At 36.3% G+C, this 16,806-nt stretch overlaps 1 protein-coding gene across 1 annotated transcript in view; it reads right to left on the bottom strand.

Moving 5' to 3' along the window:
• The window catches only part of PLS1 (plastin 1), a 168,344-nt gene extending 154,875 nt beyond the window's left edge, over positions 1 to 13,469 (bottom strand). The window contains exon 1 of the mRNA XM_053710016.1: positions 13,363 to 13,469. The gene's annotated coding sequence lies outside the window, so the exon portion shown is untranslated. The remainder of the gene's footprint in view (positions 1 to 13,362) is intronic.
• Positions 13,470 to 16,806: the final 3,337 nt, after the last annotated feature.

Below are 16,806 nucleotides of genomic sequence, written 5' to 3' on the forward strand. Positions count from 1 at the left end.
GTATGCTTGGCCGGAATAGTGGCAAGCGTTCCTGGTAGATATTTGATAACTTGCAAAAGTAGTCAGATAGTGCCGAATTTGCATTCTGAACATCTGTAGTGACGTAAGCATCGATCTGTGTTGGAGACTGGCGGATCGTATGTTACGTCACAAAATTCTACTTTTGCCGGTCTGTAGTCTTTGATAAATAAGGCGAATCAAACTCCCCACAATTACGCTGCGGAATTCCAGTATATTTGCGGTTGACGGCTTGATAAATAGGCCCCCATGTCTCAACACACCAATACATAGAAACATTACCCCAACAACCAAATAACTAATTTGGCCAGTGAACATATTTTTTTTTCATCAGTAAATAACAAATAGGACAGATGTTTGACAGTCAAAACTATTAACTTGACATATATAATTGATATAAAATGTATGTAGTGTATATAGGAAATGCTTTCTTTATTTTTAAATTAATTTCCTCTGAAAGGGTTAAAACAAATAGTCAAAGTCATACCACCAGAATGCCCCCATGCATCGCTAGAGAATCATGTGGCTAGCGTTTCCCTGACTGGATGATCCGCATAGGTTCGCTGGCTGCATTCTTATCTGGACAGCTCTGGGTGCACAGTTTTAACTTTGTATTTAAACCAATGGCAAGGATTAAATGCAGAGGGGTTTAGTGTAATCAGTACTACAACATTTAATAATCTTTGTTGTAAGCACTTGAGGAAAAAAACATTATAAGAAAAGGGAGATTTACATTTAAAGTAATTTGTAATAAAAACTGAACATTTTATTATGTCCTTTAAAATACTCTTTAATTATGCTCTTATGCTGCCCCACCTGTGCATCTTATGATCTGAGCATGATGTGCCTTACACACAGTGCTTAAAACTAAAACAGTTATTATATTTCCAGATCTTCAGGGTGTTATTAAGTGCAAACAATTTTTTTTCCCAGAGTGCTTTTAGCACATTTCTCATCAGACCAGCCTTACTCTGCTCAGCATTTACAAAGATAAATATGGAACGTTTCTGTCCAAGTTCCCACTATTTCTTTGCTTGTTAGTTTATTACTTTTGCTTGTATTAATTTGTCTTTTTTTTTTTTAAATAGATGAATATATTTAAACATAATGATTTAACATTAATATATCACGTCCTGGTCATTGGGCAAACTGGGCAAATGCCAGCCACCACAGGCCACCCATTTTACAAGAGAGGCTGCTCCCTTTTTTGCCTGGTAATCAGTGGGTGTGACAGCCAGGCTCAGCCGTTTTCCTCTCCTGTATGTACATACCCCACATAAAGTGCCTCAGGAACAGAAAATCACAGCATTTTCTTAGTTAATGTGAAATGGACTGGGTTTCTATCTATCACAAAAAAAGCTGAAGTGAGGGGACACTTAAAACTGAAAGGAACAGGTTTTAAAAAATTCATGAAGATACTAAGGAGTAGATTTATCATAGTGCGAGCGGACATGATACAATGTAGCGTATCATGTCTGCCGCACATTGATAAATGCCGATAGCATACGCTGTCAACATTCATCATTGCCCCAGCAGTTCTGGTGAACTGCTGGGGCAATGCCGCCCCCTGCAGATTCGCGGCCAATTGGCCGCTAGCAGGGGGTGTCAATCAACCCAATCGTATTCGATCGGGTTGATTTCTGTCCGTGGCCTCAGAGCAGGCAGACAAGGTGTGGAGCAGCGGTCTTTAGAAACAGGGGCATCAAGCCCCCATGTGTGTGCTAAATTATATGATATTGCAGATTGTAAGTTTCTATACATAAAAAGTTATGGGGGCATATTTAGCAAGCTCCTTATGGAGCTTGATGCCCCTTGTTTCCGGCGAGCCTGAAACAGAAGTTATGAAGCAGCGGTCTAAAGACAGATGCTCCATAACTTGTCCGCCTGCTCTGAGGCCGCGGACAGAAATCAACCCGATCAAATACGATCAGGTTGATTGACACCCCCTGCTAGCGGCCGATTGGACGTAAATGGCCGCGAATCTGCATGGGGGCGGCATTGCACCAGCAGTTCACCAGGGGGCAGCATTGCACCAGCAGTTCACAAGAACCGCTGGTGCAATGATAAATGCCGACAACGTATGCTACTTTGTATCATGTCCGCTCGCACATTGATAAATATGCCCCTATGTGTCCTTATGTGAAAAAATAACAAAATATATAGGGGCCGAATTATCAACTTCCGAATGGAAACAGAAGTTATGAACCAGCGGTCTAAAAAACGCTGCTACATAACTTGTCCGCCTGCTCTGAGGCAGCGGACAGAAATCTACCCGATCGAATACGATCGGATTGATTGACACCCCTGCTAGCGGCGAATTTGCAGGGGGTGGCATTGCACAAGCAGTTTACTAGAACTGCTTGTGCAATGATAAATGCCGATAGCAAAAGCTGTTGACATTTATCAATGTGTGGCAGACATGATACGCTACATTGTATCATGTCCGCTCACACTATGATAAATTGGCCCCTTAGAAGTGACATCTTTAGTATATAACTAAAATAAAAAATACAAACTTTTAGTATACTATGGTCCCTTTTAATTTTAACATAAGAAATATCTAAACTTAGAATTTTCATTTGATTCATTAAGAGAGCTGCTGCTGACGAGGTCACCCATTTGCCCATCTATCTTTCAATAGATTTGGTTACAAGATGGAATAACATTGTCAAATAGACTCAGCTTGGCTAGTAAAATATCTAATATAAACTTTTGTGGCATCCCTCTATTTGAAATATTTTACATTGTCATTCATGAAAATAATTGAGAATTAGCTGATCACATGTCTCTAATATTCTGGTAATGTGACATATTTCAGTAATTTGACTTTCCTCTGAGTACACTCCTCTGTGGGGTTTATTTTCCTGTAATTGTGTTGACTTTTACTTTTTCTTGAATAGAAAGTAATTTGTATTCCATTGCTTAAAGTGATGGTAAATCCCAGCGTTTGTGAAACGCTAGGATTTGCCAGAGCAACAAATAAAAGGCACTTTCAGTCATGAAGTATAAAATACTTCATGCTAAAAGTTCCTTTATTTGTCTGTGGCATATGCCGTGCTGAACGCCTCAGGCATCCCATGGTGGAACGCTATTTTTCAAAGAGGTGATCTTAGCCAATAGTGTGCTAGCTATCCAGCATAATGCCAACTGGGCCGCATCTTATTGAAAAAATATCGTTCTGCTTCAGGTGGTCTGAGATGCTCAGCGCAGCATATGGTACAGGCAAATAAAGGAACTTTCAGCATGAAGTATTTTTTACTTTATGACTGAAAGTTCCCTTTATTTGTTGCACTGGTAAATCCTAGCGTTTCACAAATGCTAAGATTTACCATCACTTTAAAGGGACAATCTGCTCAAAAAATGTTATTGTTTAAAAAAAATAGATAATCCCTTTATTACACATTTCTCTGTTTTACACAGCCAACATGGTAATATTAATATATTTTTAACCTCTGTGATTACCTTGTATCTAAGCCCCTTCTGACAGCCCCCTTATCCCATGGCTACTGATTTGCATTTTAGCCAATTAGTGCTGTGTCCTGCACAACTCCACGGAAGAGAGCACAATGTTATCTAATATGGCACACAGGAATTAGCATGTGATAAGAGGCTGTCTGTAGTGGCTTAGAAACAGACATAAATTTATAGGTTTAAATGCTATAAAGTGTATTAATATAACAATGTTGGTTGTGCAAAGCTGGGTAATCGGTAGTAAAGACATTATCTATCTTTTTAAACAATTACAATTTTGGTGTTGACTGTCCCTTTAATGCCTAATAGATTCTATCTTTTAATAATATGCAGGTTGCTCTGTTAATACTCTATGCAGTTTGAAAATGCTCATCTGAGATAAGGCAAAAAGTCAAGGCTCTATAATTATTGATTCTATAATTATTGTAGAATAGCAATAACATTATTACACAGTATATATACTATAGTATATATGTTTGAGTAAACATGGTTTATTTATGTAATATAAGATTCAATTATTTATGAAATAAAAAACATACACATTGTTTATTTAGAAATTAGCAACATATTCCTATAAAATACTGTAATTAGTAGCACTAAGCTAGATAGATAAATGTGGAATTTCAGAGCTATAATTGGAAAAAAATATGCAATGCATTTTAGTTATTTGATAGCAAAGAAGATAATGTGTAATAAAATTAAATTATGTACTGTAAAATGATAATCTGTGTATTATATCAGCTAGAAAATGCTGACTTTGCATTTAACATAATTATAAAAAAAATTACCTTTTGATCGTACAACTTGTCTTACATAGTTTGCCCATTTCATATCAGTTTTTAAACCTCAGGACTAATTTAAGCCACCAGTTATCTTATATAGCATTATGCCCACTCAAGCATTTTTGTTCTCTGTGTCTGTTAGCACAACTTCGAGGGTTCAAACGTGGTCTTTCTCGCAGACGCTTGAAGGGGCTGCTGTGGTGGAATGATTGTAGAATAAAAGGGGCAGTCCCTGCGAGTGGAGAGACAGCTCCTATATAAAGTAATGAAGCTCACTTGTTAGGGACATTCCACTCCATAGAGCGAAGTTACCACTGACCAGGGGGCACACTTTAAAAATCAAATCCTGCAGCCAATATAAATCACATTACGCTGCCTATATTTTTGTATGCATGTGTTTTTCTGTTTGGGTTATAAGTATTTTGAAGTTGAAATCAATATAAAAAGAAAAGGGCGCTTCTGCAGCTGACACTGTTTATACAAGAATATCTATATATGTCTCCAAACAAGTATTATGCATATATATGTCTCAAAAACTTTAAAAGCTCTCCTAATATGTGTAGCTCCTACAATAATGACATAAGGGTGTATAATTAAAGAAACCGCTAGCAATTTTCCAAAATCATTTAACCAAAATATATATATTGTACTCAACAGCACAAATAAAACAGAATGCTAAAAGACGTTTTTAAATGATTAAAGGGACATGAAACCCAATTTTTTTCTTTCATGATTTAGAAAGAGCATACAATTATAAACAACTTTCTAATTTACTTCTATTATCTTTTTTGCTTCATTCTCTTGATATTATTTGCTGAAAAGCATATCTAGATATGCTTAGTAGCTGCTGATTGGTAGCTGCACATAGATGCCTCATGTGATTGGTTCACCGTGTACATTGCTATTTCTTCATTAAATTATATCTAAAGAATGAAGCAAATTAGGTAATAGAAGTAAATTGGAATGTTGTTTAAAATGGTATTCTCTACCTTAATCATAAAAGAAAATGTTTGGGTATAGTGTCCCTTTAAACATTAAAAGTCCCAAATTCTGGTTCCACAACCACCTTTTTCAAAAGCACATTTTTTAGTTTTGCTCTGTGGCCCAAATTATATCGCCAGAAACGTATTATCCCAGCAGCTTAGAGTTGAGATTTGCTGCTTAGCGAAAGTGTATACATATACTCAATCCTGGAGAATCACACTTGTACAGTTCCCACAAGTGAATGCCGTATCGGCCATTTTCAACCTTTGGGGACAAAAAACGTTTAACCTTTGCTGCATCACGCTGTTCTATTAGCTTGCAAAATGGAAACCGGTAATTCCTCTCAACTTGACTCAATCTTAGAGTAGAGGTTACCTGCTCCTCTGTTCCTGTGCAAAAGATTTATAGACGATATCCTCATTTTGTGGAAAGGGGATTCACCCTCTCTAGAGACTTTGCTCACTAGAATGAATTTAACCTATAATTATAGCAATGAAATGATTGTATATTTGGATTTGGAGATTAAAATAGAGAATGGAGAAATAAATACTTGCACCCACTTTAAAAATAATTATATTCATGGGGATAGTTGCCACTTAAAGAAATGGAAAGAAAATATCCCATACGGACAAACTCTGAGAATAAGAAAGAACTGCACAAAACTCACAGACTATAATGAACAAGTCAGTATATTAGAGAAGAAATTCAACGAAAGAGGATATAAGGATGGTCTGATACAGACAGCTATCACAAAAGCCAGGAATATAGAAAGGAAAAGTGATTATAAGTTAGTTAATAAGATCCTTAGAAAGCATTGGCATTAAATACAAAGTGATCCCTACATAAGGGATACAGTTACACCATACCCTAGAATGATTTTTAGAAAAGCTAAGAACCTTGAAAACATACTTGCACCAAGTGAGTTTTGCACCAAGACAACAAAACCCCTTTATGTAGAGATCTGTATGGAGAGGAGGTAAAATGTTTTTTTCCTTGCCATACATGCAAGGCATGTGAGCATGCAATCAAATAAAAAAACTTCATTTCCACACAAACAGGAGAAGAGTTTAACATAAAAGAAACAATCAGATGCACTGACAAAGGCCTGATTTACCTTATTGAATGTTCCTGTAAAAGACAATATTTGGGTGAAACAACAAGAAGTTTGAGGGAGATAATTAGGGAACATGATGCATATATCTATACAAATTTCAGGGAAGTCCACAATAATCCCCCCAAACATCTGAAATTTTGTGGAATTCAGAAAGTGAGACAAGAGGGGAGGTGATTTGGAGGAAAAACTCCTATACAAAGAAGCGGAGTTGATATACAAGATAAAAACTTTGCAACCTAGGGGTTCAAATTCAGAGATAGAAGTGAACAGATTTCTTTAACTAAATAGGTCTTTGAGAGAAAAATAGTGAGAACATTTAAATATGCATAAGACTAAACTTCCAATTATAAGTGTCACTGATGTTTGTCTTTGACTTATTTTGGAATATGAGTTATATGGATTTTTGAATACCCTCTACTATAGACACATAAGAGCTGTTTTAATAATAATATTATTTAGAAACAACATTCACTTATCACTTGATAAATCTGTATATTTGTGTGTATATACATGCAATAATAAATGGTGTCCCTATAAAATATAAACAAAATAAGATCAATTTATGATGTGCATATCAGTTTATTATGCATAGATCACTTTATTATGCACATACCACTTTATATGAAACGTTTTCGGTTTTCTTTATGTATATATATATATATATATATATATATATATATATATATATATATATATATATATATATATATATATATATATAAATGCTTTATTAAATGACGCTCTTATTTTTTATTTTTAAACATTAATGAAATAGAACTTGTTCTCAATGCATGTATCAGTATATTTTGCATATATCACTTTATTACACACATATCACTTTACATGAATTGTTTAAGGTGTTCTCTATGTATTATAAAAATACGACCTTATTACAAACTATCTCTGAACTATTTGATTCCACATTTAATTTTGGAAAAAAGGTAACCAATCACAAGCACCCTAAGGATATTTAAGAGTGGCCCCTAACACAGTAAAAGCATCTTGATAAAGCCCTATAAATGGGCGAAATGCAAAGGCGAAGGACTGTGGGGTGCCAGTGTCATTACTAAAGCTTTTTGTCAATGTCAAGTTTGTGACACTTCTTTCACTTCTAACCCACCAAACAAGGAAAACAAATTTGCGCCAATAAGAAGGAACGTACAGGTCACGTGACCGGCCGTACTACCAATCACGCACATCATTGGACAGGAACAGAGGAGCAGGTAACCTCTACTCTAAGTTTGATTCAAGTTGAGAGGAACTCCTGGTTTCCATTTGGCAAGCTAATAGAACAGCATAATGCAGCAAAGGTAAAACGTTTTTTTGTCCCCAAAGGATGAATATGGCTGATACGGCATTCACTTGTGGGAACTGTACAAGTGTGATTCTCTAGGATTGAGTATATGTATTGTATACTCTTTTGCTAAGAAGCAATTCTCAACTCCAAGCTGCTGAGATAATACGTTTCTGGCAATATAATTTGGGCCAAAGAGTAATAGTGAAAAAGGTGGTTTTGAAAAAAGGTGGTTGTGGAACCGGAATTTGTGACTTTTAATGTTTTAATCGTTTAAAAACGTCTTTTAGCATTCTCTTTTATTTGTGCTGTTGAGTCCAATATATATATTTTGGATAACTGATTTTGGAAAATAGCCAGCTGTTTCAAGGGAGACGTCCCTATATGTGATTTTATATTCTATGCTAATGAAATTAATATCATTTACATTTAAATAAATCCTTAAAGGGACACTGAACCCAAACTTTTCTTTTGTGATTCAGATAGAGCATGCAATTTTAAGCAACTTTCTAATTTATTCCTATTATCAATTTTTCTTCGTTCTCTTGATATCTTTATTTGAAGAAAATGCATCTAAGCTTTTCTTTGGTTCAGATCCTGGACAGCACTTTTTTTTATTGTGGATGCATTTATCCACCAATCAGCAAGAACAACCCAGGTTGTTCACCAAAAATGGGCCGGTATCTAAACTTACATTCTTGCATTTCAAATAAAGATACCAAGAGAATGAAGAAAATTTGATAATAGGAGTAAATTAGAAAGTTGCTTAAAATTTCATGCTCTATCTGAATCACAAAAGAAAAAAAATGGGTTCAGTGTCCCTTTAATTATACACCCATATGTCATTATTGTAAGAGCTATACACAATAGGAGAGCTTTTAACGTTTTTGAGACATAAATATGCATAAAACTTGTTTGGAGATATATATAGATATTCTTGTATAAACAGTGTCAGCTGCAGAAGCGCCCTTTTCTTTTTATATTGATGTCAACTTCTTATTTCCTATAAGCTAGTGAGGAACTTATTTTGAAAAGAGGCTAGACACTGCCTGCGACATCCTTAGGCTTTCACACACTATTATAAGTAGTTTGAGAAAAGCTTGCTATATTTTCATTTGCGAGAAAAAACTGTGAGATCTGTATTGCGAAAATCTTTACAGAATTACACTGGGATTAGAGAGACAATTTCCTATACACCCATGGAACGCTCATGTTTAGCCCATTTTACAAAACAACAAGTACGCTTTGTATTTTGTAATTAGAAGTACGAATTTCTAACTGATTTTTGCACATCCAGTCTACTAAAATTACGATTTACGCTGTGCATATTTCATACAATTTATTTCTGTGTAATTTACATACACATTTTATTTTTGTGGTAAAATACGTTTTTTGGTGAAGAATTTTGTTACGATTTCTAATGGACCATAACAATATTATTTTTTCCCTGCTTATTTTTGTGTGAATGGTTTAATTATTCTTTTTGTATGATGTATAAAATACAAATTTTATTGTGCACTTTTCATATGAAAATGCAGTATACGCCCCTTAGCGAGACACCCTGATTCCAGGATAAAAAGTGCTTTTAGATCATTCTACAAGGGAAATAGGACAGGCGAGAATTCTTTATTAACGCCTCCAGCCCAGAGATCTTTAGATCATCAGGCCCTCAGAGAGGCTAGGTTTTTATGTGATTTCCAAATGATCAGTTATGACAGCCACTTTCATTTTTTTACATTGTAACAGTTTATATACATTGTAACTGTACCCTAAAGTTGACAGTCTTTTTCATGAGTATTTCTTTGTTATTTCAAACCTTTATTCTTTGAAGCAACCTAAAACAGCTGTTGCAACCCTTTTTGCTTCTGGGATACCTCTGACATTACAAATTATAGGGATATCCTAAATAAAAAAAAAATGCAAATGGATTAAACACATAGGTAAAGTCAAACATGTGAGCCGCCAGCCTTGCAGCTTCTAAGCATGAAAAAAACAGTGATAGGTGAGGAAGTCTCACTGTCACTCGTGATTGGCTCACGACTCTGTCTTCTACTCTGGAGTTGCAAGGCTTGTATCAAGACTTTGGGGCCGATTAAAAAAAAAAAAGAAGGCCGAATGGCCCCTAATTGCCCTGATTCTGCGCAAGCCTTCAGGCTCGCCGGAAACAGCAGTTAAAAAGCAGCGGTCTTAAGACCGCTGCTCCTTAACTCGTCCCCTGCCTCTGAGGCTACGGACATCAATCCGCATGATCTGATACAATCTGATTGATTGACGACCCCTGATAGCGGCCGATTACCCGCAAATCTGCAGGGGGCAGCATTACACAAGCAGTTTACAAGAACTACTTCTGCAATGTTAAATACAGACAGCGTATGCTGTCGGCATTCAGCAATGTCTGGCGTACATAATACGCTACAGTGGATCATGTCCGCCAGACATTGATAAAGCGTCCCCTTTACCTTTCGTTTTCTTTGGTTAATAATGTAATATGTTTTCTGAGCCTGAACATTTTAAGGAACAGTTAACTGGGCAAATATATCCAATGAAAAATAATCTTCTGTTTTACTGTGCTGTCCATCATCCAGTCCCTTGCTGTAATGCCACCCCCTGCAATATTTGCTGTTGGTGCTGTCTATGCAGAAGTTATCAGGATAGTTTCAGTTCCAGCATTTGACATTGTCATATTATTTTACAGCCCATTAACTGAAATGTCATTAAAGTTTATGGCAAAGCTTAGTAGAATCATGATTCTGTTTTTCTTTTTTGCAGCCAATCAGAGGCTGCTTAAGGTGACATTTTAGACAACTGTGTCTCAGGATCATTGCAGTATATGCACAGTAGATCTCCTGCCCCTCTAGGGGAGGGCAAAATCTTAGTTTGTGAAAGGTAAATTACAGGAATGGCAGATAAATAGATAATTAACAAATGTACATCATAAAGTTGTTGTTGTTTTAACATGCTTAATTATATAGTCTATATGGAATTTATAAGGATCTGCATGTGTGGACACTGGTGTGGGGTAAGGCAAAAAGAGTCAAGAGTTGTTTGAGTCCTGAAAATCATAGGAGCATGAGGCTATTCACTTAATTGGTTACCATATGTTAATTTTAAAAATAAGTTTCCTAATCTATTACATATATCTGGTACGGAATAATAAATGTGCGATAGTTCTAAAGCTTTCTGCCTTTCTTTCTGCCAAACATAATATACACATAACACATTAGATGTTATGTAGAACTGTGGAATTTTAAATGTGACTTCTCAAGACCTTCTACATATGATGCAGTTGATGTGCGGATAGCCATTCCTTAAACTGTATTTGTCTCTTGGCCAAAAATAGATCCATACATCCACAAAACCCCTCAATTAAAAAAGAAAAGACGCCACTCACAAAAGAGGGATTACTTGGTCTTTGAGATTTCATATTATTGATGACAAATGCAGTAAACCTTAAGCTGCTTTATACAATGTTTAGAGAAATAAAATGAGTTACCAGGAAACTTTGTCACATTATCTATAAAAAATAAAGCATCCTTTTCTTTATAGCTTGTGAAGGATTTATTCTTCTCCACCAACAGATCTATGTGACTTGCTCTTATGAGCAAATGAGAACTAATACAGCATTATCACTTTGCACAGATAACCCTTTCCTGGTAGTTTCAATATAAATAGAAACAGGTTTTAGTCAATCGCTTATCTGCAATTATATAGCTTTATATGATTAATAGCAGCTCTTTTATATGCATATTTGTTTAGTTCAATTACCCTTTGATACGCTGGATACTTGCTTTAACGTTAAAAAGTAAAAATCTTAAAGGGACTGTTTTATCAAAAGTGTTTCATAATAACATGTTCCAAATGACTTGTTATACCTGCTGGGTATTAAATGTATGGGAAAGTATTCCTTCATATTTCTTTTTATATTTGAAATATCTGGTTTTGTTCTCAGGGAAATGCAGACAAATGGGCTGAGCCTACAGGTAAAGTAGACCTACTAATATTATCTATGTCTAAACACATGGTATAGCTAATTATGGCAGGACACAACTAGCTATTTCAGGCACAACATTTTCTGTTTCTCTCTTACCCCCAGTGAGCGATTAATTATGCTATTGTCTCAAGTTTAGATTTTTCTGCAGATAATATACTTATTATTCATATTTTCAGTGTAGGTAGTGGTTTCTACAGGCAAAAACAGCTGATTCAAATAACAAAACAAATTTAAAAGTGTGGTTTGGGGGAAAACTCAATAAGTAGACTACAGCAGGTAATATGGATCATTGGGAACACAGTAAGGTGGAGAAAATGTTAGAGTTCAATGTTCCTTTAATTTATAAACGGTACAGTAGTCATTAAAATTATTATGGTCATGACACCATTTTTATAGTTGCTCATGCCGAAGGGTTTTATAATGAAAACTTTGTATCCCTTATGGGATATTCTCTGGTGGAGGTGAGACAATCAATATAGTATTAAAGTAAAACTAAATGTATTAAATTAAGATGATTATTGCATTTGTAATGTATTTGTCAATTACATTTAAAAAATATTTAATCATTTTATTTTTTAGTGCACGTTGATCATCTAATATCAATAACTGGGCTCAGCTATTGTGTTCCCTGTGCATAGGTTTTCCATTTTTTCAGACAATAGGGACAAAAAAAAAATCAACGCACATTAAACGTAGTTCATATCACATTTTGTACTTTTTACATTTTAGCAGTTCTGGGAGTTGACATGTTAAACTTTCAGCCCCTGCTGAATATAGCCTCTCTGATGGCTGTGAAGTGCTAAATCACAGGACCATTTAAACTTTAACAAATCCAGAACATTTGCTAAAAAACTAAATTCAGCATTGTAATCTATATATTTCCTTACAACAATATTATCAATGTCACAATTTTTTTCTGTATGATAATTCTGTAGAACTATCACTCTCCTGTCCTGTTATGCTTTTCCTAATTATAACATGTAAATATCCAGCTTAGACATTCATTTCTTTTGCATGTGTGTCATGAAAGTGTTGTGTTTTTTTTTGGGGGGTGGGGTTAACACGAAAATTTAAAATAGAATTTTATTGTGACTTCAGTCCTAGAGACCTTAAAATAAAAACAGAAATCTTTTACTGGGCTGGCATTCAGTTATGCACATGTATTATTTAAAAACTAGTTGTGTATTTGGTCAAATTCACAGGTGCATTGTTTCCTTTACATGCAATCCAAGTGTAGACGGATGATTCATTTTCTTCCTAGTCCTTATTCTATTTTTAACCTTTAAGAGTCTGCAAGTTTGACCCTTCTGGCTTACATTGATCCCATGAAGTAGTGATAATTTTACTAGGTTTTTTTTTTTTTTTTTAATAAGTATTTCTGACTTTTTTATATTGTCAATATTTCTTTTGCATTTTAGAAAATGCTTATTACGCTTCTAATAAATATTTATGTGATACATTTTTAACTGGTGGTAGCATTTTTGATGGACATGCTTGGATTATAATTATGTTAAACATAACACTTTCTTTTGCCTTCCTGTCAAAATTGCTGAAACCTTTTTATTACATATTCCAAAGCAATTTAATTGTGAAGCATCATATTCAACAATGTGTAAAATAAAATAAAATTAGCAATGAAGTATTAAAGAAAAGCAAAACTGTATTTTGTTTTAAAGAAGATAAATAATATCATTGTAGACAACCCTACCTGAATATCTTGCACTGTGTAGTCAGATGAACACCTATCCCATAACTTACACAAGGGAGAAAGGTGCTCCCAAGAGCTGTATGTTAATGATCTGCAGAAGAACTTTGTCCTCCAGACCAAACAGACCAGGGTGTGGGTGTGGTGAAAGAACTGCTGAGAGCCTGCATAATAAATGGAGAAGAATAAGAATCGGAACACGACCTGGTCGTGCAGTGCTACTACATTTCAAGTCTTCATAACAGCAATTTAATTATCTAAAATACATGTGTATACAAGGGTATCAACGGAAAGGGGCAAAAAATTCAAATGTCTTAAAGGCACAGTCTAGTCAAAATTAGACTTTCATGATTCAGATAGGGCATGCAATTTTGCTCTCTTGGGGCAAGATTACATATGCGGCGTCGCCCGTAAAAGCCTGCAACGCCAGTTTTTACACGGTTTTGGTATCACATATACGGCGCCGCATATGAATGCGGCGTGTATTTTTCACCTGTCACCTGCACTTTTTACTCCCATAAGCTAACATAGAACCGCGTCGCAAATTGGTATCACATATTCAGCGCAAGGACTTACGCAGTGAAAATTGAGACATTTTACTCCATTTTCACCTTGTCACACATAGGCAGGCACAGCAAGCCTTGCGCTGAAAATGTAAGCACCGTAACTGCCTGAAAATATTAACTAACACCTAACGCATGCGCAATATCTATCAAACGCCAGCCACCAACCCCCACAGCAATAACTAATAAAATATATTAACCCCTAATCCGCCTTTAACCCATATAACAATAAACCTAATACATGTATTAACCCCTAATCTGCCATTAACCCACATCGCAATAAACCTAATAAAACTATTAACCCCTAATCCGCCATTAACCCACAATGCAATAAACCTAATAAATCTATTAACCCCTAATCCGCCAAACCCACACAACGCAATAATCCAAATAAATCTATTAACCCCTAATCCGCCAAACCCACACAATGCAATAATCCTAATAAATTTATTAACCCCTAATCTGCCAAACACCCACAACGCTAATAACTAATTAAATTACTAAGCCACCTAACACCCCCTAAAATTAACCCCAATTACCTTAATTAAAAAATACTAAGTTACAATTAAAATAAAAAAGCTAACATTACTTAAAAATATTAAATTAATCTAAGATTGCAAAAAATAAAAAAAGTCTAACATTACATAAAATAATAAACCAAATTATCAAAAATAAAAAAATTAAACTTAATCCCTATGAAAATAAAAACATCCCCTAATCTAATACTAAACTACCAATAGCCTTTTGTAGGGCATTGCCTTAAGTTAAACAGCTCTTTTAGCTTAAAAAATATTAAGTCCCCCTCTAACAGTAAAACCCACCACCCAACAAACCCCCCCAAAAAAAAACTAACACAAAAAAATCCTAAACTACCCATTGCCCTTAAAGGGGCATTTGTATGGGCATTGCCCTTAAAAGGGCATTCAGCTTTTTTACTTAATTTGGAAAAAGTATGAAGAGACGACCAAGTTGCAGCCTTGCAAATCTGCTCAACAGAAGCATCGTTTTTAAAAGCCCATGTGGAAGCCACAGCCCTAGTAGAATGAGCCGTAATTCTTTCAGGAGGCTGCTGTCCAGCAGTCTCATATGCCAGGCGGATGATACTCCTCAGCCAAAAAGAAAGGGAGGTAGCCGTAGCTTTCTGACCCCTACGCTTTCCGCAATAAACAATGAATAATGAAGATGATTGATGGAAATCCTTAGTTGCCTGTAAGTAAAATTTCAAGGCACGGACCAAGTCCAGATTATGTAACAGACGCTCCTTCTTAGAAGAAGGATTAGGACACAATGAAGGAACAACAATTTCCTGATTAATATTCTTATTTGAAACAACCTTAAGAAGGAATCCAGGTTTGGTACGCAAAACCACCTTATCAGAATGAAATATAAGATAAGGAAAATCATACTGTAACGCTGAAAGCTCAGAAACTCCACGAGCCGAAGAAATAGCAACCAAAAACAAAACTTTCCAAGATAATAATTTTATATCTATGGAATGCATGGGTTCAAACTGAACCCCTTGAAGAACTCTAAAAACTAAATTCAAACTCCAGGGAGGAGTAATTGGTCTAAATACAGGCTTAATTCTGGTTAGAGCCTGACAAAAAGACTGAACATCTGCCAAACGTGTGTGAAGCAAAATTGACAAAGCAGAAATCTGTCCCTTTAAGGAACTCACTGATAACCCTTTCTCCAATCCTTCTTGGAGAAAAGACAGAAACCTGGGAATCCTAACTTTACTCCCTTGGATTCACACCAAAAAATATATTTACGCCATATCTTATGATAGATCTTTCTAGTGACAGGCTTACGTGCCTGTATTAAAGTATCAATGACTGAATCTGAGAATCCCCGCTTAGATAAAGTCAAGCGTTCAATCTCCATACAATCAGCTGCAGAGAATTTAGATTTGGATGTTGAAAAGCTCCTAGAATGAGAAGGTCCGGTCTCAATGGAAGTTTCCACGGTGGCAGAGAGGACATGTCCACTAGATCCGCATACCAAGTCCTGCGTGGCCGCGCAGGCGCGATCAGTATTACTGAAGCTCTCTCCTGTTTGATCTGAGCAATCACGCGTGGAAGGAGAGGAAACGGTGGAAACACATAAGCTAGTCTGAACGACCAAGGCACTGCCAAGGCATCTATCAGTTCTGCCTGGGGATCCCTTGACCTGGATCCGTATCTTGGAAGCTTGGCATTCTGACGAGATGCCATCAGATCCAATTCTGGTCTGCCTCATCGGAGAATCAGAGAGGCAAACACCTCCGGGTGGAGTTCCCACTCCCCCGGATGAAAAGTCTGTCGACTTAGAAAATCCATTTCCCAGTTCTCTACTCTTGGGATGTAGAATGCCGACAGATAAAAAGAGTGGGCCTCCGCCCATCGAATTATCTTGGATACTTCTATCATCGCTAAGTAACTCCTCGTTCCCCCTTGATGATTGATATAAGCTACAGTCGTGATATTGTCCGACTGGAATCTGATGAATTTGGCTGAAGCCAACTGAGGCCATGCCTGAAGCGCATTGAATATTGCTCTCAATTCCAGAATATTGATTGGAGGTAGAGACTCCACCTGAGTCCATACACCCTGAGCCATCAGTGAATTCCAGACTGCACCCCAGCCCAGGAGGCTGGCGTCCGTTGTCTCTATCACCCACGAGGGTCTGCGGAAACACGTCCCCTGGGACAGATGATCCAGTGACAACCACCAAAGAAGAGAGTCTCTGGTCTCTTGATCCAGATTTATCTGAGGAGATAAATTTGCATAGTCCCCATTCCACTGTCTGAGCATGCACAGCTGCAGTGGTCTGAGATGAAAATGAGCAAACGGAATGATGTCCATTGCCGCTACCATTAATCCAATTACTTCCATACACTGAGCCA

This window comes from Bombina bombina, chromosome 4, assembly GCF_027579735.1.
Source record: "Bombina bombina isolate aBomBom1 chromosome 4, aBomBom1.pri, whole genome shotgun sequence".
Lineage (NCBI taxonomy): Eukaryota > Metazoa > Chordata > Amphibia > Anura > Bombinatoridae > Bombina > Bombina bombina.